The sequence below is a fragment of the Crocodylus porosus genome, unplaced genomic scaffold (assembly GCF_001723895.1).
Source record: "Crocodylus porosus isolate Cpor-Errol unplaced genomic scaffold, CroPor_comp1, whole genome shotgun sequence".
In the NCBI taxonomy this organism is placed as follows: Eukaryota; Metazoa; Chordata; order Crocodylia; family Crocodylidae; genus Crocodylus; species Crocodylus porosus.
In genome coordinates, this window is record NW_017728909.1 from 49861154 (window position 1) to 49881664 (window position 20511).

Sequence of the window (20511 nt, forward strand, 5' to 3'; positions counted from 1 at the left end):
CCGCACCTAGGCTCCGGATTAGAAAGCAAGGGCTTGATTTAGGAACCTCGTGAACCAACAGACCTTCTTTAGCTTATAGCTTTGTGAGACAATAAAAGTTTTAAATTGAACATCCAGGTCTGAGCCTGTGCTTAATTCAGTCCTTATATAATTCGGCATCGAACTCACACACCTACAAACTACGAAACTATGACAGGACTGGCAAGAATATTGGGTTTAGGAGCCAGAGAAAACAGGGACTAGATATGTAAGGAGACTGGAACTGGAGCCAGGAAGGAAAACAGGCAGGGCTAAGATCACTGCACATGAGAAGCCAGGGGACTACCTGGGGTTAGCTGGACAATGATATTTCTAGTGAAGCAGGAAGATGAGGAGGACCGGGATAGAGCTGATGAGCAGGAACCATGCAGAGGAAGAACTGGGAAAGGCTAGGCAAAGAGGCTGGGGCAAGGAGTGGCCAGGTGGGTAATACTGATACAGAAATAGAAGCTCAAGGTGGGAGAATGGGACTATGAGCTGTTTGTATGGGTAGACCAAGTGAAGGAAGCAAATGGAAGGCAGAATGGGGAAAGGAAGCAAAACAAAAGAGGAATTTGAAATGAAGGAACTGGCAGGGTAAGGAGACAAGGCCTGGGGTGTGTGGAAAAGAGAAGATTGGGGGTAGGACAGGGAATCCAGAAGGTTAAGACTAGGACTTTCTAGTAAAAAAGATGGGAGTGAGAAGCTTGAGAGACTGAGGCTAGAACTGACTAAATTAAAATAAGCCATAGAGCCAACGATAAGGGAGAAACAAGACAGTAGAGGAAATAGGTCAGAAAAGGTTATGCTTGAGGGGAACAGGCAGAAGAGTAATTGCCCCCCTCCAAAGGCTAGGTATCTTGAACCTCACCATTCCTCTGCTGTCAGCAAATATCTGGTATCAAGGTATTTTTTCACCCACTACTGCTGGTTCATCTAACAGGATGACAACTCGCTGCTGCTGTCAGTCACTCCATTAGCTCAAGAGATAGAGAACCCTGCTTATGAACCATATGGGAGTCAGTGTGATGCCACATGATAGGATTTTTGGTTTCATTGTCTGTTTAAAAAGAAAAAAACACTGGGAAATTGTCAGCTATATTAAAAGAATATTATTATGGTTGGGGGTCCAAAGGTAGGAAATAACAGAACAAAGGTCTATGTAACCTCAGTTCTACCTCCACATGTGTGTGCATTGTGAATCAGTCTTTAATCACATGATTCAGTCCTTAACTCAAGGCCCCTACTTCATTCAGTACACAGGAAAGACCTCCTTTGGGAATGAATTCAAGTTTGTAATTCTGTTGTCTGTAGGACTCGTGCCTCACTTGTTGCAAAAATTTAGAAGGTGTTTGGTGAAAGAGGCAGGGAGCTTCAGGAAATGAGCCTTATAATTAAGGCAGTTGAATGTTGCCTTGGCAAACTCAATTGTATCCCTCTCTGTGCTACAGAGCTTCTCTGTGATATTGGGCAAGCTAAGCTTTTCATAAACAATCAATGCTTGTATGTTCCTCACTTTCTGGGTGCCAGACTAGAGACCTGAGTTTTGATTTGCAAGAATACTGAGCACTCGCAGCTGCAACTTAAGTCAGCACTGAATATATTCACAGCTCCTGCTATATAATAGTAGTCAGCAATGTATGGCCTGCGGGCCAGATCTGATCTAGCACCGGGGATTGGGCAGATTTCTGGGCCACAATGGCAGTCAGGTTGTAAGCTCCAACCCACACCATAACAGGCTGCTGACCCTGCTGTATAATATGAAGTACTCTAAAATCTCAAGTCCTAGGCACCTCATATTACGATACCTTTTTACTATGCCTCAGTTCTTCCATCTGTAATGAGTGAGTACTCCTTTCATGTGCATGTTGAAAAGAAATTCATTCTTGTTTGTGAAGCACTCAGATGCCAAAGTGAAGTGTGCTGTAGAAAATCTCATGAGGAAATGAATTATTTGCCTTTCAGAGCAGGTGTTGCATAGTGTGCCATAAACAGAACAGGTCACATGCTGAATAATAAGGACGAAATAAAATAGTGAATAGCTTCTCCTTCAGTGACCACTGTTTCTCCTGTGCACTGAACGAGGAAGAGGTGCTCTGGAAAACAGTATAATGTAATTAGAAACTGTACCATATTACATGTGTAGAAGGGGGCCAAATTAAAATTGCACAGATAACCTCCATACTGGCATGTCCTAACTTTTGCCATGTCTGTACCAATTACTCAAATCCACAGCCCATCTGTCTCCCTATACTTTCTTCCTTTCTGTCCATTCTTACATTTGTTTGTGTCTCTCTCCAAGTATCTGCCATATGGTACCACCAGACAAAAGTTGAGCTTATCATTCCCAAATTGTCCTCTCTTCTTCCCTGCTCCCCTGCTGTTGACAACAGAATCAGCTTCCCTATTACCCAACTTCTTAATCTTAGTATTGTTTTCAGCTCCTATTACACTTCCAGAATGCCATCAAACCTTACATTTCTTTCTGAAGAAGACTAAAAGTTCTCATGCATCTCTTCTGTCCCTATGAATTGAATGCATGTCTGTGCCTTCAGTTCTCTCTCACTTCAGATACCACAGACTCCTCTTCTGTGGATAGTTCTTTCTTGTTTTCTTATGCTTCGTCAAGAACACAGTGGTTAAAATCACTTTGTCTGCAGCTTGAAACATTCAGAGGTGAATTAAGATACACTGGGGCCCTGGGCTCAGGCACCTCCCATGGCCTGTCCCCCATGGTCTGCCCCCCCTCCCGCCCATGCCCTATTCCAAAGCCATGGGCTCTGTCCCTTGGTCAGCACAGAAGGAGGCAGCAGCCAGAGCAGGATGAGCTGTCCCCTAGGCCCAGGGCAGGAGCCACAGCTGCCCCCACTCACAGAGAAGAGCACTCGGCCAAATCCAATCAGTTACAAGGCTTCCTCACATGCATGGATAAGCTCTACCTGACTCAAGAAGTCTACAGGCCAACAAGACGTAAAGCATTGTTGGACCTGGTACTGGCCAAAGGGGAAGATCTAGTCAGTGACCTAAGAATTGATGGAAAGCTGGGTGATAGTGATAGCTGATCACCTTTACTATACATTGCAAAGCTGGCAAATCAGTCAGCAATGCAGAAGTCTTTGACTTTAGGAATTCTGACTTTGACAAGCTCAGGAGGCTCATAGTCAAGGCCCTAAAGGAACCGTGACTCGACAGGAAGAGGAGTCCAAGGGGAGTGGTTGTTCCTCAAGGGAGCGATCCTAACAGCAGAAGGGATGTCCATCGCATTGTGGAAGAAGGGTAGCAAAAGGGCACAGCAACCCCCTTGGCTCAACAGGGAATTCAAGGACCTCCTATGCCAAAAAAAGAGAGACTTATAAAGGATGGAAGGCTGGAATCATACATACCTGCAGGGAGCACTTGTCCATACCTGCAGGGAGCTGATCAGGAAAGCCAAGGCTGCAACCAAACTCATCTGGCTTCACATATCAAAGATAACAAAAAGTCCTTTTTCAGATATGTAGGGAGTCAGAAAAAAAGCAAAGGTAACATTGGACCCCTGCTGAACCAAATGGGAAAACTGACACCCAGGAAAAAGCCAACCTGCTTAATGAGTACTTTGCATCAATCTTTCATTAGCCCAGAGGGACCACCCTGCCTAGCAAGACGTGGGATGGCCAGGGTGAGGGCATATTTATACCCACCATCAGTGTTAATCTAGTAAATGATCACCTTGAGAGGCTAGACATCTTCAAGTCAGCTGGTCCTGACAGATTACACTCTAGAGTAATCAAGGAGCTGCCAGGTGTCATAGCCCAACCATTGGCAAAAATATTTGAAAACTCATGGTGCTCAGGTAAAGTACCTGAAGACTGGAAGAAGGCCAACGTGGTACACATCTTCAAGAAAGGGCAGAAAGTAGATCCCGGGAATTACAGGCCCATCAGCTTGACCTCAATCCCCAGTAAGATTCTGGAGAAAATTATCGAAGAGACGCTACTGGATAAGCTGACTTAGGGAAACATCCTGAGGGACAGCCAGCATGGGTTTGTCATGGGTAGGTCTTGCCTGAGCAATCTCATTTTCTTCTATGGCCAGGTGACATGTCACCTGGGCAAGGGAGAAGAGATTGACATCATATATCTGGACTTCAAAAAAGCCTTTGATCTGGTGTCCCATGATCTCCTCATGGAAAAATTGGCCAACTGTGGCCTCAGCTACACCATAGTCTGATGGCTGGGAAATTGGCTCTAAGGTCGGACACAGAGAGTAATGGTCAATGGTAGTGAATCATTATGGCACTCCGTGACCAGTGGTATCCTCCAAGGCTCTGTCCTTGGACCAGTTCTCTTTAACATCTGTATCAACAATGTGGACATTGGTGTCAGAAACGCATTGGCCAAGTTCACTGATGACACTAAACTTTGGGGCATAGCGTCCACACCTGAGGACAGACTAGTGATCCAGGCTGATTTGGATAAGTTTAGTAAGTGGGTGGATACAAACCTGATGTCATTCAATACCGATAAATGCAAGGTACTTCACCTCAGGAACAAAAACCAGCAGCACACGTGTAGGCTCGGCAGTGCTACGCTTGCTAGCACCACAGCTGAAAGAGACTTGGGGGTCATGATTGACCACAAGATGAACATGAGCCATCAATGTGATGTTGCAGCTGGTAAAGCAAACAAAACTCTGGCTTGCATCCATAGATGCTTCTCAAGTAGATCTCAGGATGTCATCTTCCCGCTATACTCAGCCTTGGCGAGGCTGCAGCTGGAGTACTGTATCCAATTCTGGGCTCCACAGGTCAAGAAGGATGTGGAGAAGCTCAAGAGAGTCCAGAGGAGAGCCACATGCATGAACAAAGAGCAAGAGAATAGGCTTTACCAGACCACCCTGAGGGATAACATGGACCAACAGTCATAAACTCCTTCAAGACCATTTTAGGATGGACATAAGGAAAAAATGCTTTACTGTTCAAGCCCCCAAGGCCTGGAATAGACTCCCTCCAGAAGTGGTTCAGGCACCTACTCTGGACTCATTCAAGAAACATTTGGATGTTTATCTTGCTGGGATCCTTTGGCCCCAGCTGACTTCCTGCTCCTTGATGATCTTCAAGGTCCCTTTCAGCCCTAATGTCTCTGAGTCTATGAGGTCCTCACTAGACTGAGAGCCGGTTGCACAGGACCCCACACAAAATCACCCCACATCTGGAAGCCAGCACCAGGGGTGTGGAGCCACTGCTGGCCAGGCACTTGCAGCATGGACTGAGCTCCAGGGTTGGCCCCTCACCTTGCTGTGGCTCATTCCAACTGCAGCAGCACCCGGCAAATGAGCAGGATTGTGGTTGGGTCAGGCTGGCTTCACTGGGGTCACCCTGCTACCAGCAGATCCCAGCCACGCATCATGCCTGGTTCTGCTCCCTAGCTGCTGGCAGCTCCAGTCATTCCCAGGGCTCTGGTGCAGTTGCGCCCTGTGCCCTGCCTGGTACACGGCAGCCAAAGCCTGCTGCATCATACACACCTGGCCTAGCTCAGCTGCCAGTTTCATCTACGCTGAGCTGCACCCTCTCCCCTGTGCCTGCCCTCCAGGAATCCAAGGGCCCCTGTTTGACAAGCCCATGCATTAATTCACCTATGGAAATATTTATTCCTCTTTGAATCCCTCCATTGTTTGAATCATGTTCTTCACTGTCTCTGTTTCTCTGCTCTCATTTCTTGTTACTCTTCTCTCCGTTTTTTTTTCCTTTCTGCCAAATTAAGAGCCACCATTTAGTCCCTCTTGTTATCATGTCTTCCATATAACCTTCAGCGCCTAGAAACCTTCCACCTCCCCAAAATTTCCTTTTCCTTAAAGCCCACAATTGGTAATGTCATGTCACTTACATGCATGACTCACATACACAGTTCTATCTTTTAGTTGCTATTATATAACCCAAGCAGCCTAGTATAAGTGCCTTGACACATGGGGGAGTGACCTATCTTCCTTTGGTTCTTATTGTAGCAAGGGATGACAAAATGGCAACAGTGTTATGCTTAGCCTATTTTGGGAGATAGCATTTTTAATAACTCTCTGGCCAGCTGAAAGCGTGAAAATAACGGATGATTTAGAGAATAGCAGGTAGAATCCTGGTTTCATTGCGAATCATATCAAAGTGCCCCTTGAGTATAGTGCAGCCGGGACTTTACCCTGTGTCTTCACTGATTAAAAGGAGGATTGCTAGAAATATGGCCATTCTTTAAGAACAGGAGGAAATGTAGGGAGCAAAATGAAAACAAGAAATAATCTAAAAATCAAGATTTTTACATGAAACCAAGACAATTGATATATAACTATTATATTTTAAAATCTTTTTTTCATCCTTTACTTATCCACCTGCTTATGCAGCTCTGTCTTCCATTCTTAATGGCTAGCTCCAGGGCATAATCTCTTCCAGTATACTATTTCAGCTCTCTCTATTTAGTACCTATTAACTCAAAGACCACCAGCAGTGATGGAGTACACCAGTAAGGCCCATAGCTGATGCTACTAGTAGTCAAGTAAATTATGGTTGTGTCCTGTTCAAAGCGGATAGTCTCACACATTTATATGTACAATTAGTGATTAGCTGCTTTTTATTTTCCTGGAGAGAAGAGGCAAGATGGTCACATCTTAAATAGGCTGCTATAGATCTGTGCACGTACGTATACCTTTAGTCATTTCATAGATTACCTTGCTCACTATCATGAAGCCTGAGCTCATTACTTAATTAAAACATCTTTTCTTTTCATCAAAACCACATGTATTTTGCTTATATGTGGGTTTGTTTCCCCTTCCCTGGATATCTATGTAATAATAGCCGCATAAAAGAATTTCTGTCATTTTGTATTGATGACTAAAGGGTTAGCAACATGTAAGAGGGGAAAAAAGGAATTGTCTGGGTAGACTTAAACTAGCCAGTTGACATAACAACTACTTGGGTGGTATGAGGTTTCTAAGATGTATATGGTCGTTTACTGCTTTCTCTTGCCAAAACATCTGGAATCCAAAATCCAGTCGTTAGACAGCCACACATGTTAGAAAAACAGCCGGACAGAGAAAACAGAACCAAAAAAAAAAAGACTGGATAAGGCATCATTATTACCATTAGGAAATTAGACATTTAAGGTTGTACTTCAAAGCAACTATTTTTATTACAGCATGCTAAAGCAGTTTGATTTATTGTGCAGCAGAGCAAGGCTGTAGTAGATTCTTGTGCCTTACAAGGGAAAATAAATTCACAGTACAAAGCTCATACTAAGTTTTAAAAGCAGACTGCAGATAAGAATAGAATCTTTCACTTCACTGCTCTCCCTACACACAGCAGTGGGAGATGCCCTTTCTCAGATAGACCAAAAATATCACTTCTGTGTCCTGATATTATGGCATCCTGATCTTTAAAAAAAAAAAAAAAAAATCACATTTTTCATACCCAAGGGAAGAAATTTTCTGAAGAGATAATGGTAACAAAAATAGTCCATTAGAAACCGTGACCTTGATCTGGGCTAAGTCAGAAGTAGCATCTACAGAAGCTACCAAACACAGAATTGGCAGTGTAGCCCTAATGTCCTTTCATCAACAATGGGCAAAAAATGAGATGACAGTATGGGATACTTAAGATCCTGTAGTTCCCAAAAACTCATCACTTAACAATCATAACACTTTCAGTTCTAATCTTGAAAATGTTTTGAAAAGTGTTCGTAAACATGTTTCTGAATCCTGTTGTATGACTAAAACATTTTTATAAGATTAAAACCTGGAGAAAACTGGCATGCAATTTGTTTGAACAAGTATGCTTTCTTTTGCTAAGGTAAGTGAAAGTAAGATTAGGAGTCTTAGCAACTGTGGTTGTGGAATTTTGAATGCTGTTTACTGAGAACACGAATAAATTGCTTGCTAAGCCCAGGAACTTTGAGAAGTTGAGATCTAAGAAGCAAATTTGATATTTTGAAGGAAAGAGAAAGAGAGCATCTTTTGTAGATTAGATTAAGAGTGTCAAGATTCCTAAATTCAATTTCTAATTCTTTCACAGATTCACTCTGTAACCTTTTAACTTCTGTTAAACCTTCAAAGTGCAATCTCAAAAATGCAAAGTTTAAATCTTTAAGTTCATTGTGAACTGATACATTTAATGGCATGGACACACATAATAACACTTAGACTAGTTTTAAATGCAGTTTAACCCAGAAGCAGATAGACTTACAAACCTATTAAACTAGTTTAAAGCTTCCTGGAATGGCTTAGAAGCATACCTGGAAAATCAAGAAGTCTTTTGAATCCGTTCACTGTGACACCAGGCATTCTGTGACAGGGATCTGGTCGGTCCTCCAGGCATCCCACACCATGGCAAACTGGTGCCTCCTGAGTCAGGGGGGCCGAGCACCAGATTGCCAATGGCAGGGGGGTCCCCCAGCAGCCAATCACCAAGCCAGCGGCAAAACCAGGAGTGCCAGGAGTGCACTTCCAGTTTTGTGGCTGGCGCTTCCAGGGGATGCACTGCCGATCTCAGGAGGTGCACATGCACCTGCATGAACCCCCTATGCATCACCAGTGTCCCACACCTCATTGCTCCTCCTACCTACTGCAACTGACCACTCTGGTATTCAGTTAGAACTCTACTGCCTCCTTTTTTCCCTTCTTTTGTTGACCCTTTTTATTGATAAGCCCCTCTGCGCTGCTTCTTCAACAATAGCTATCTTTTTTTTACAAGCAACTTTGTCCTTATTCCTTACTTGACTGTGGCCTGGCATCATGCCTCTCTCCCCCCCAGCCCCTGGGACCCTAAAAACTTAGGTCCAATTACCCTCCTCCCCACCCCCAGGTCAGGGGAGCACAATGCAGACATTGGTTAATTGCAGGTTATTGAAGTTTATTGAACTCATGTTTAGGAGAGTCAAGGGAAAGCAGAAAAGTGAAAACACCCCCAGCCACAAGTTACCCACCCCTTGGGACTCCCAAAGCATGGATACAAGCAGCCCCCCAGCTCACCCACTGTGTGGCATGCTGGGCTGGGTGTGCTCACTATCACTTCCTGGTGTCAGAGCCACAGCCCTTCACACAATTTTGAACTGGTTCCTACTAAGGACATTTAAGAATGGTTCAGTCATTGTTGTGTCCACACCCTAAGTGATCAGCAAAAGGTTAACATTCTGTACTTTATTGCTCTTGTTTATTTATTTTTTTTAAAAAATAAAAGTAAAATACTACTTGGCCTGGTGGAGCTACACTTTAATTAACATCTGAAAAAAAGTTGAGATCTTCAGATAAAAGGTGTTAAGTATGTAAGTGCTAAGTATTAGTATACTATGAAAATGGAAGAAAATAAAGAAAATTGTAGATTCTAAATTAGAATACACAGGCAGTAAATAAAGGAAAACAAAAACCCCTATTGAAAGAAAATTCCCTACTGCACACATTTCTCTCCCTGGGGAGACAATATGACAGATGTTAGTCACATCGCTTATTGCACTACTGTAAGGGGCTTAGAGACTAGATTGATAAGCACAATGAAGACTGTTATAGGACAAAACAAATCAGAGCAGTCTGCACTTAAACATAGTCAAGAATTCCCAGGATCAGTTTTTGAGGGGTAGGAACTCTTTTCTACTTCCATGCTCTTGGAGCTATCAAAAGGTCACTATCACCTCCTATAGCAGATTTGGGGGAGGAGGTTTTCATAGTTTTTGAGGCAAAGAAGTTGGGTGGTATGTTTATAGAATCTGACCTCAGTTTCAGAATTCAAAGGCATTCCTCTCAGGCTGTGCATCAGAGAGATATTTCCTTTGAGTCAAAAGTTTTATCCTATAGCAACAGGACCTGCAAAGAATTGTTTTATTATTAGAAGGACAGGGAGCAAAAATAGGTGCTTTATTTAAGTAGCAAGCAGTTAGTTGCAGATAAGACAGACCCTTTCTTATCCATATTTTCAGCTAATGAATGAGCATGGGAAATTAGAGCAAGATCAAAGTTGCTTTATGACAAAATTGCTGACATTCTTGAAATAGCTCAGAGTTCCTCTATTCCTACTAAGTATGAATCAAGTTCACTGACATATAAAGAGAACCCACAATGAAACCTTCAATTCTATTGTTACCTTGATTCTCAGCTTCTTGCCCTGTTTGACCTTCACTTAAGCAGTTAAAAAATGATCGCTTCTTCATCCATTGTTCACTTCCCTATAAAGATGTCAGAGGTTAAGATGCATAATCACAAAAAGGCAAACATACAAACTGGACTTTACAATGCAAGTTACAATATTAAGTTTGCTGTCAATTGATATGTTTCAATGAAATCAAAAAAAACCTTGAAGACTTCCAAATTCCACGAGTCCTTTAGATTTCTAACATATGTTGACCATAAAGAAGAATGTTGTAAGGTTTTTCAGTGCTGAAATTGAATGCTGTTACTATTATTTTATATTACAGTGCTCTGTAAGGGTGCGCCTGTGTTTGCACAGGCATTTGTGCAGGGTGGCTGCACAGAAGGAGACAAGAAGGAGCACCCAGCAGGAGAGCAATGAGGACTTGTAACTCTGCAGCTAAGCTAAGCACAGGGTGCTGCTGCCAGGGACCCTGCCCTGATGGTGCCACCCACCCACGGCTCCTCAGAGGTCTCCACCCAAATGGAGCCCTGTCTGCTGGGCTGGCCTGGCAGGGACCCTGCCATCAGGGGAGAGGGGGAGCCCCCTCACCTGTCCCTCATGTGTCCACCTTTAGGCCTCGGAGGAGCAGGTGAGGGAACACCAGGAGGCAGTGAACAGGATGAGGGGGATCAGGGAGGATGAAGCTGTGATTGATGGGTATTTCCATTCCTTACAGCCCCTGATGCCTACGGGTGAAACCCCATGAGAGGAATCTGCAGCAGAGGAGTGGAAGACTGTCACCTCTGGACCCAGGCAGTAGGAGCCAGCGTCTGCTTTCCCATTGCGTCTGGGGAACAGATACGGGGCCCTGGCAGTCTTGGTGGAGGACGCAGTGGAGGAACATTCTCCAGCAGGAGGATATAAAGGAGGTGGTCCCTGCAACCCCTGCTGGGCAGGCTGGGGGACCATTGCCCAGGCAGAAGAAGAAACTCCGAGTTATTGTGGTGGGCAACTCAATCCTGAGAGGCACGGAGGGGCCGATCTGCCAACCAGTTCCTATGGTGAGAAAGGTCTCCTGCATGCCTGGAGCAAAGATCAGTGACATCACTGAAAAGATTCCTGAACTCATCAAGCCCTCTGATGATTACCCCATGGTCCTTGTCCATGTGAGCACTAACGATGTGGCTGGGAGTAGTCCTGACCACATCGTGAAGGACTTCCATGAGCTGGGGGCTGGGCTCAGGAAGTCAGGGGCACAGGTGGTATTCTCCTCCATCCTTCCAGTTGGCAGCAGCCAGAGGCGCCAGGATGCCTGCATCAGGGTAGTCAACTGGCAGCTTCAGAGATGATGTCTTCAGTAGGGCTTTGGATTCTACAACCATGACCAGCACTTCCAGGGAGGAGGTTTCCTGGCACAGGACAATCTTCATCTCTCTCCTAGAGGTAAGCATCTGTTCTCCTTCAGGTTGGCTGATCACCTCTGAAGAGCTTTAATCTAGGTTTGATGGGGGATGGGGAACCAGTGGTCAATGAGAACCATGGGTTGGAAAGCCACAAACAAGGCCAGACATAACCAGGTAAGCATTAACACAAACAATCAAGGCAAAGGGGCACCAAGAGCACCCACTGGGGAGCTAAATTGTCTTTACATAAATGCCAGGAGTATGGAGAATAAGCAGGAGGAGCTCATACTCTTACTTGCTAGCACACAGTATGATTTAGTTGGCTTAACTGAAACATAGTGGGATTCTACACACGACTGGGCGGTAGGCATTGAGGGGTACAGGTTGTATAGGCGTGACAGAGTGGAAAAAAAGGCGGGGATGTCGCTCTCTATGTTAAGGAGCAGTACACATCTTCCATCATCAAGGTGGGGGTACAGGAGGGGAATACCAAGGCACTGTAGGTCAGGATCCAAGGGGGGCCAGGGGAAAAGGACTTGGTAGTGGGGGTCTATGATAGACCTCCTCACCAGGATGACGATCTAGATGAGATATTCTCTAGGCAGCTCTCAGATGCCATACAGGCAAGAGAGGCAGTGGTCAGGGGGATCTAAATTACCTGGACATTTGCCGGGAGGAACAAACAGCCAAAACAAGCTGCTCATGGAGGTTCTTACACTGTGTGCAGGATCTCCACCTAACCCAGTCTCACCGGGGTAGCGCCTTGCTAGACCTGGTCTTAGCAACAGGGGATGATCTCGTGGGGAACCTGCGAATACATAGTAACCTAGGAGATAGTGACCATCACTTGGTAGAGTTCACTATCCAGTGAAGGGTGAGAAAAATATCCAGTGAGGCTAAAGTGTTAGACTTCAGAAGGGCCAACTTTAGTTAACTTAGAAGGCTAGTTAGTGAGGTGGCAGAACTCAAGAGAATTGAGCAAATGGAGATCCAAAAGGGTTGGAGGTTTCTCAAGGGAATGATCCTTGGGGCACAAAAGAAGTCTATCCCCTTATGCAGGATAAAAAAGCTCCCTTGGCTGAACAAGGAACTCCAGGAAAGACTGGGATCAAAGAAAGAGATTTATAGGCAGTGGAAGCAGGGAGCAGCCACCAAGGAGGCATACACCTCCCTGGTGTGCCATTGCAGGGAATCAGTTAGGTAGACCAAGGCAGGACTGGAGCTTAGGCTGGCTACAACAGTTAAGGACAATAAAAAGTCCTTCTACAGATACATAGCGAGCAAAAGGAAAGCGCAGAGTAACATAGGGCCCCTGCAGGACAAATCAGGACAGTTGGTGGTTGACGCAAGGAAAAAGGCAGAGCTCTTCAATGAGTTCTTTGCTTCAGTATTCCTAGGTACTGACCAAGACAATTCCCCCACCTTGAGCATAGACAGATGTCCAAAAGGCACCAGACTGCCAAAGGTTAGTGCTGACTTAGTTAAGGAGCACTTGGAAGCGCTGGATGGGTACAAGTCAGCCGGCCCAGATGACCTCCATCCACAGGTGCTGAAGGAATTGGCCAGTGTCATAGCTGAGCTACTGGCACAGCTGTTTGAGCACTCATGGTGCTCCAGCCAGATCCCTGAGGACTGGAAAAGGGTCAAAGTGGTGCCCATTTCTAAGAAGGGGAGAAGGGATGAGCTGGGTAACTTTAGGCCAGTGAGTCTTACCTCTATCCCTGGGAAAATACTATAAAAAATCATCAAAGAGTGCATTTGTGAAGGCCCAGCAGGGGAAAGGATGCTGAAAGGAAACCAGGATGGGTTCGTCACAGGTAGATCCTTCCTGACAAACCTTATAGCCTTTTATGACCAGGTCACACACTGCCTTGACACAGGAGCTGAGGCTGATGTCATCTACCTGGATTTTAGGAAGGCCTTTGGCACAGTTTTGCATCCTATTCTCATAGAGAAGCTAGCAGGCTGTGGAGTGGATGCCTATGCAGTCAGGTGGGTGGCTAACTGGCTTAGGGACTGCACCCAGAGAGTGGTGGTTCTTGGCCTGGAACGAGGTGGGCAGTGGGGTCCCACAGGGTTCAGTCCTTGGACTGGTGTTATTTAATATCTTCATCAGCGATTTGGACAAGGGTATGGGGAGCACCCTGTCCAAGTTCACAGATAATACCAAGTTATGGGGCAAAGTTAACACACCGGAGGGCAGGGAGCAGATACAGGCTGACCTGGACAGGTTGGATCAATGGGCAGAATGAAAGAGGATGCAATTCAACAAAGAAAAATGTAAGGTACTCTACCTGGGAAGGAGGAATCCCCAGCACACCTATAAGTTGGGGGGATGACCTCCTCAGCAGCTCAGCAGCTGAGAGAGATCTCGGAGTCATAGTTGACTCTAAGATGAACATGAGCCAGCAGTGTAATGAGGCCAACAACAAGGCCAATCGCACCTTGTTGTGTATTAGCAGATGCATGACCAACAGATCAAGGGAGGTGATGGTCTCCCTCTATGCGGCATTGGTTAGGTTGCAGTTTGAGTACTGTGTCCAGTTTTGGGCGCTGCACTTTGAGAGGGACACAGAGAATCTGGAAAGGGTTCAGAGGAGGGCCACTCACATGATTAGCGGTCTCTGTGAAAGACCCTATGGGGGGAGGTTGAGAGATCTGGATCTCTTCAGCCTTCACAAGAGACATCTGAGCGGAGACCTTTTGGCGACCTATAAGTTTATCGAGGAAGGACAATAGGGAATTGGTGATGTGCTATTTACCAGAGTGCCCCAGGGAGTAACTAGGAATAATGGGTGCAAACTAGTGGAGAGTAGATTTAGGTTAGACATCAGGAAGAAATTTTTTATAGTAAGGGTGGCCAGAATCTGGAATGGGCTTCCAAGAAAGATAGTCACCTAACTTGGAGATCTTCAAGAGGAGGCTTGACAGTCACCTGGCTGGGGTCATCTGACTCCAGTCCTTTTTCCTGCCAGGGGCAGGCAGTCGGACACAATGAACCATTGTGGTCCCTTCTGACTCTACAAGCTATGAATCTATGAGAAGGGGTCCCATAAGAACGTGCTCTGAACAGACACAAATCCCACCCAAGAAGCTAATGCTACAGTCCTAAAGACTGATATATTAGCTGGGGTTTCATCCAGGTACAGGGGTTCATGCAAATGGGTCTAGTTGCAAATACAATCATTTTGACCCACGATGAATGAAGACAGAAAGAGAAGAATACAATGACAAACCATATTTAGATGTAATGTCTCCTATGCCAATTCATTTGTACTTTAAAATATTTATAAACATTTAAAAAATAACATAGTGTAGCCTGAGTACACCCAAGGGTGTGCCCTGTCCACCAGTGGCAGGGTTGGCAAGAGTGCTGTGAGAGAGGCCTGCTACCTAGGCGCAGTCCCCTCTCTTCTCTATAGAGCCCAGGCAGAGACAAAGTGCTTAACTATATACAAATTTATTGCTACAATAAATAACTATGAATAAGAAACATTAAATATTTACAGTAAAATAAGTATGCTATACCATATACAATAGCCTGTAATCAACACATTGTATCACTTCAAGAGACTGCAAAAACATAAACGGGGTCATTCACAGCATATGCAATACTTAACCCTCTCCTGCACAGGATAAGCATTAACACTTTGGAACATGTAAATCAAGGCATCAACACAATAAACACATATGAGCATCAACTTAAATAAACCCAGGTAAGTTGAGATAGCAATACCATAGATGTACACAGGCAACAATACAGGTAAATACTGATAATAGGCAATAAACACATATAGGCAATGGAGACAGATAAACCTATATAAGCTCCCTTAAGGAGTACTCATAACTATATTAACCTCTATAGTATGAAACAAGAACAATCACAAATTATGGGAGTGCATTCAGCACCCCACGGGGTGGGCCCTGGAACCCCTCCCCTTTGAGGCCTTGGGATGTGGACATGCCCCCTTCCACAATGGAGGAGCCTGCCTCCCCTGCGGGACCCGCTTCCACAACAACTCATGCTCTCACTCTGAAGCAGCCAAGGCTCGTCCCCTGGTGGCCAGTCCCACGAGGGCCTCTCTCTGGCAGTGCCTCCAGCTCCTCTAAATGGCCTGGTGCCCCATGCTGGGCACCCAGGGCACTCCCACGAGAGCTGAGCTTTTACTGGCTTTGGTTCCCCAGCCTCATGCCAGGGGTCCCTCCCTTTCCTGGGCCCTGTATGGGCACCAGGGCTCTTTTAGTTTAATGTGGAGCCACAGTGCAGAGCTCTGGTTACTCAGCCTAGAGCTGGGGCTAACCTGAGCAGCCTCAAGCTGCTCCCAGGGCCGGCTCTCTGTGCACCAGTCCATGCATCACCTACCCAGCCACTTGCCAGGTTCACAGGCTCAAGCTGCCTTGAGAGGCTTCTAGATCCTGATCACTGTGTGCCAATCCACACACTGTCAAGGCTCAGGCAGGGCCCCAAGGACAGTTGTCTCCAGAGATTTTCTCTCCTTGCTGTCCCTTACTGAGTCTCTCTCCCCCCCAGCATGCTAAGCATGCTCTCCTTTTATATGCTTCAGGGGCTCCTCCCCCAAAGTTCTCCAGACCCGGCAGGATGCAGTCTTAAACCAGGTCCGGACTGCTCCTTGCCCCTTCCCTTTGGGGAAAGGGCGTGGCTTTGCTTACCCTGGCTTGCTTCTGATTGGTGGATGGGCTCCACCAATCAAAATTGCAGAATCTCAAGCCCAGGATTCAGCCTGAGCTCAAAAGGTAAGTCTGCTACAACAGCAAACATTTAAAACTATAGAGATTTTTAAAGATTGATTCTGTTTTCTGAAAACATGGGAAAAAGAAATTCATGCCAGGAATTCATAGTGGCCTGGCTTTGGATTCTGATCTAGTCTATCCAAGAAGCTGATACATAGCACAGTTGAAGTACTGTCTTATATTACTCCACAGCAACTCATCTCTTACTTGCTCTGGTAAAATAAGAAGTTGTAAATAAATCCCAAAGGAGTCACCAGCTACAAAGATAATGGAAACAAGCAATGTGGCCAGTTCTCCTTTAATATTGCAGTAAATCAAGAATAACTCAAGAAAATCAATTGAGTGACACCGATGTTGAATTACTATACATAAGACTAGAGTCTGGCTCAAAAACCTGGAAGGAAAAATAATAGCTGCTGGTGAGGAAGGCAACTGGAAATAGTTTGAACTCTGACAGGAATATGGAGAATCTTCACTACCAAACATAAGAGAATATTGAAAAATGCATGTAAACATCTCCTTTTCTGAGACCAAACTGTGTCATGTATCTGCCTCTTGTAGCAAGACCTCCTCCTCCTGAGCTGCCATGAAATCTACTCCTCCTGGCTTGAAGTGGGTTCATAATTTTATAAAGGGGGTTGGGAGAACAATGACCAGTGCTGCAGGGGTGGCTGCATCCCTGGCTCCTATCTTCCTCACTCCTCTTCCCCCCACTGGGGTGGGCAGACCTCAGCATAGGACCAGCAGCTGGAAACTTTAAGTCCTGAAGGTAAACATTCCCTGCCTTCCTTCCCCTCCATGCTCAGAGGCACATCTCTTCCCCTCCCACCCCTTTCCCCACCTCTACTACCAATATCCTCACTATCTGCATTGGCCTAGAGGCAAGGGAAATCCCTGTCCCACTCCAGCTGGGTTGCACAGGGATTGGGCTCAGCCTGGGATGGCAGTGGTGGTGGTGATGGGAGAACAGGTTCCTCTTCCTCATTCCTACACTCAGGGGGAGCAGGCATGGAAGAGAAACCCCTTCCCACCTGTTGTCCCTACTACAGGTGTCCAAGGCGGAGCCCAGCCCCCGCACAGCCTGGCTGGCATGGAATAGGAGCTGCCCTGATGCCCAGAAACAGCAATGGCAGTGGCAGGTGGAGCAGGGGAGAAGGGTGGAGAAGTGGGGGACATGTTTCTGAGCACAGCAGGGAGGGAGAGGTGAATATTTACATTTTTCAGGCTGCTGCTTCTGCTGCATGGTCAGAGAAAGGGACACAGTCATGCCATTGCACCCTCTCTGGATCCATCTCTGCTTCTGTGGCCACAAAATCTGTCCTGACCAAGAGGAAAGGAGAAGGAGAAAAATCACACTTAACAGATTCAGCACACTCTCCTTTGCTCGCGGATGATTGCTCAGGAGATTCATTCCATGCAGCTAAAATGGGTCTTTCTTCCTGGATTAATTACTGCACATCTAGTAGCTTGGAAGAATAAATTATAATTACTGTTTTTGCTTTGAAGAGTTTCAGTCTGGCCTCAAAAACGAGCATGGACTAGTAGGAGAGGATTGTGCTTAAAAACTGAGATGATTGGGAGTGGCTGCAGACCCTCAGGTTAACAAGAGATGCTTTCCTCAGGATGTGCCTGATGCTTGCCAAGAGACATAAAGGCAGCATACCAGTTTGAGAGTTTTCTTATTGATTTGGATACATTCATTCATTGACAGCTGGAAGCACACCATGCTCAGTTACTCAGGTAGTACACTAATTTTGTGTGAGTTGATCAGTTGAGCTGGGAAGGTTACTCATGGCTTTACATACATGAGTCATGCCAGTCTTTCATTGGTCCACTGGATGGAATCCATCTTCCCACAAACGCTGAATACATACATATGGGCCCGATGGCCCTAGCCGCCTCAGGAAGAAGATAGGGTAACCACCCATCCCTAATTGGGCATGACAGTCCCATCAAGTTCTGGTCCCAGTCCCAGGCTACATGGCTCCAGGACAGCATTTGTCTTAGATTCCCATTATTGTGTACCCAGGCTTTCTGTTCACCGTGGAAAAACATGGGAAATGGCAGGTTTCCCTTTGCAGGCTAGCTGCAAGGAACTGTGGGGAGTGGGGCACAGGAGATGCCATGTGCATCCACATGGCCAAGAATACAGCCCCAGGCAGTGGTGGAGAGCAGCTCTCCCAGTTGCCTGCAGATAAATTTATGGAGTGGGGGGCAGATTAAGGCCTGTATGGTGAGGGGGGAGTGGGGCTGGGGGCGCTTCCCAGCCAGAGCAGTACATAGGGCCTGGGGCTAGGGCAGCAAGTGGGACAGAGTCATAGGCAACTTGTCCAGGGGTGGGAGGAGGCAGCTCCCTTTCACAGTGCACACTCCTGGGGAGGGGATTGTGGGGGGGGCAAAACCCCCCCTCAGATTTGTGCATGGGGAAGGGATGGATATGGGATGCCTGCTGTGGCCTCCGGGCTCCCCATCTTACTACTGTCCACCTGGGAGCCCACACTGCCATAGCAAGGCACCCCCTCCCCACCTTCCCCTCACCCCCGGCACCAGTGGGGGCAGCAGTATGGAGTTGTGTCCCCCTGCTTTTGCCAGGCAGGTAGGGGGTGCCTCGCCATGGTGACATGGCTGGTGAGGGGCTCCCAGGGTAAGGGCAGCAAGGTGGGGAGGGGCTCCCAGGCCGTGAGGCCCCAGCTTGCCTTCATGCCTGACCTGCCTTGGGCTCTGCTCAGCTCTGCTCTGGCCATATTGCTGGAGGGGGCAGGAAACAGTCATCATCTTAGGCCTCCCTCTCACCCCCAGCAAAAATTAAAGTCAGCACCTATGCATCTTCCTCTTCAATCAGGCTAGGGATTTCATAAGTAGAGGTCTATATATACAAAAAAAAGGTACTTCTGCAGTGCTTGGTTGACTGTTATGGCTTAGTTGACTATTATGGATGATTCAGGTTGGGGGTGGGTCTTGAAAAATTGATGATAGCTGTATTTTCAGAAACTCTCACCTGTTTTGTCATATTAAAAGAAACGGTGATATGCCAGTGCAGTTAACATAGACATTCAGCATATCAGTGTTCCTCCTTTTACCCCTGAAGACCACTGGGATTGGCAAAGCCTTTCATTGGGCATCTGGATCACAGAAAAGAACTGTTTAATGGTTGCTTAGGCAGTTGAGGGATTTAGCTTGACACAACAGGAGGTAGGTGGTAGGTGTTAAGTGGAAGGCTTGAGGTACCTGAGCATTACCTGCCTCACGTTCAAACCTGCCTGCTGTGTGTGGGACAACATCAGGGACAGACAGGGAGGGGGGAGCTTGCCATGGACTAAGTGATAAGTCCCAGAGCCACCCTATCTGAAGTACCTGTTGAACTTTGAGGAAAAGGCCTTTAGGGTTTGACATGCTAATTGTAGGTTTCCGACTCTGGAGTGCTGCTCTTCCACGTCCTGGTTGTCTTCATGCAGTACCTGTCAGTCAGCTGTGAGGTGGTTTCTGCGTGACAGACTTGTGGTGTCTGTTGAGCATGCCTGCTGTGCTTTCATGAATTTTAAAAATTGCGTATCTGAAACTCTTAGCACATGGTCTACATGAATGCTTGGGCCTGCAGGTCTAGGCAGGCCTGTTGTCTACATGCAGGGTCTGTTACACACTGTGGCAGGACAGCCCCTAGGGGTGCTGTGACCTCCCCTAGTGTCCTTGCCTACCATGCCAAGCCTGGGTCTTTAACACATCCTCCATCTCGCCCACCACGTCTTTGATCTTAGTATTGTCAGTGCAGGAGGCTGCCTTCCTACCCTTCTTGGCACGGGGCCGGTCTTACGATGCCGGACTTTTCTCCGAGTCCCGGTGCTGGTCCTCTCCCCGGGCCAACTCAATACATGCGCCCCCTCCCGGGCTTCGTATCTCACAGGCAGCACCCCACTTGGGACTGCCTCCCTTATATTCCGCAGCCACTCGCGTCCTGACCTGCGCCCCACGCTCCCCATGCCCGCACCCGAGCCTGTGGTCACCTCTCAAGCTCCACTGCCCGCACTCGGGCCTTCTATGCCCACTCTGGGGCCCTACGCCGCGCCTCTCGTGCCCGCTGCCCACTCTGGGGCCCTACGCCGCGCCTCTCGTGCCCGCTGCCCACTCTGGGGCCCGTCTATGCCCAACTTGGGCCTGTGGCCATGCCTCGTGTGCTCCCCGCCCGCACTGGGGCCCGTCTATGCCCAACTTGGGCCTGTGGCCATGCCTCGTGTGCTCCCCGCCCGCACTGGGGCCCGTCTA

The 20511-nt window shown here is 46.8% G+C and overlaps 2 long non-coding RNA genes across 3 annotated transcripts in view; one reads left to right on the forward strand and one right to left on the reverse strand.

Moving 5' to 3' along the window:
• Window positions 1–10551, forward strand: part of LOC109308034 — a 158995-nt gene extending 148444 nt beyond the window's left edge. For both annotated transcript variants that reach the window (XR_002100441.1, XR_002100440.1), the window contains exon 4: window positions 10440–10551. This is a non-coding gene — a long non-coding RNA (uncharacterized LOC109308034). The remainder of the gene's footprint in view (window positions 1–10439) is intronic.
• The window catches only part of LOC109308033, an 18671-nt gene continuing 7030 nt past the window's right edge, over window positions 8871–20511 (reverse strand). The window contains exons 3-4 of the long non-coding RNA XR_002100439.1: window positions 10109–10190; window positions 8871–9090 (exon numbers count right to left, since the gene is read on the reverse strand). This is a non-coding gene — a long non-coding RNA (uncharacterized LOC109308033). The remainder of the gene's footprint in view (window positions 9091–10108; window positions 10191–20511) is intronic.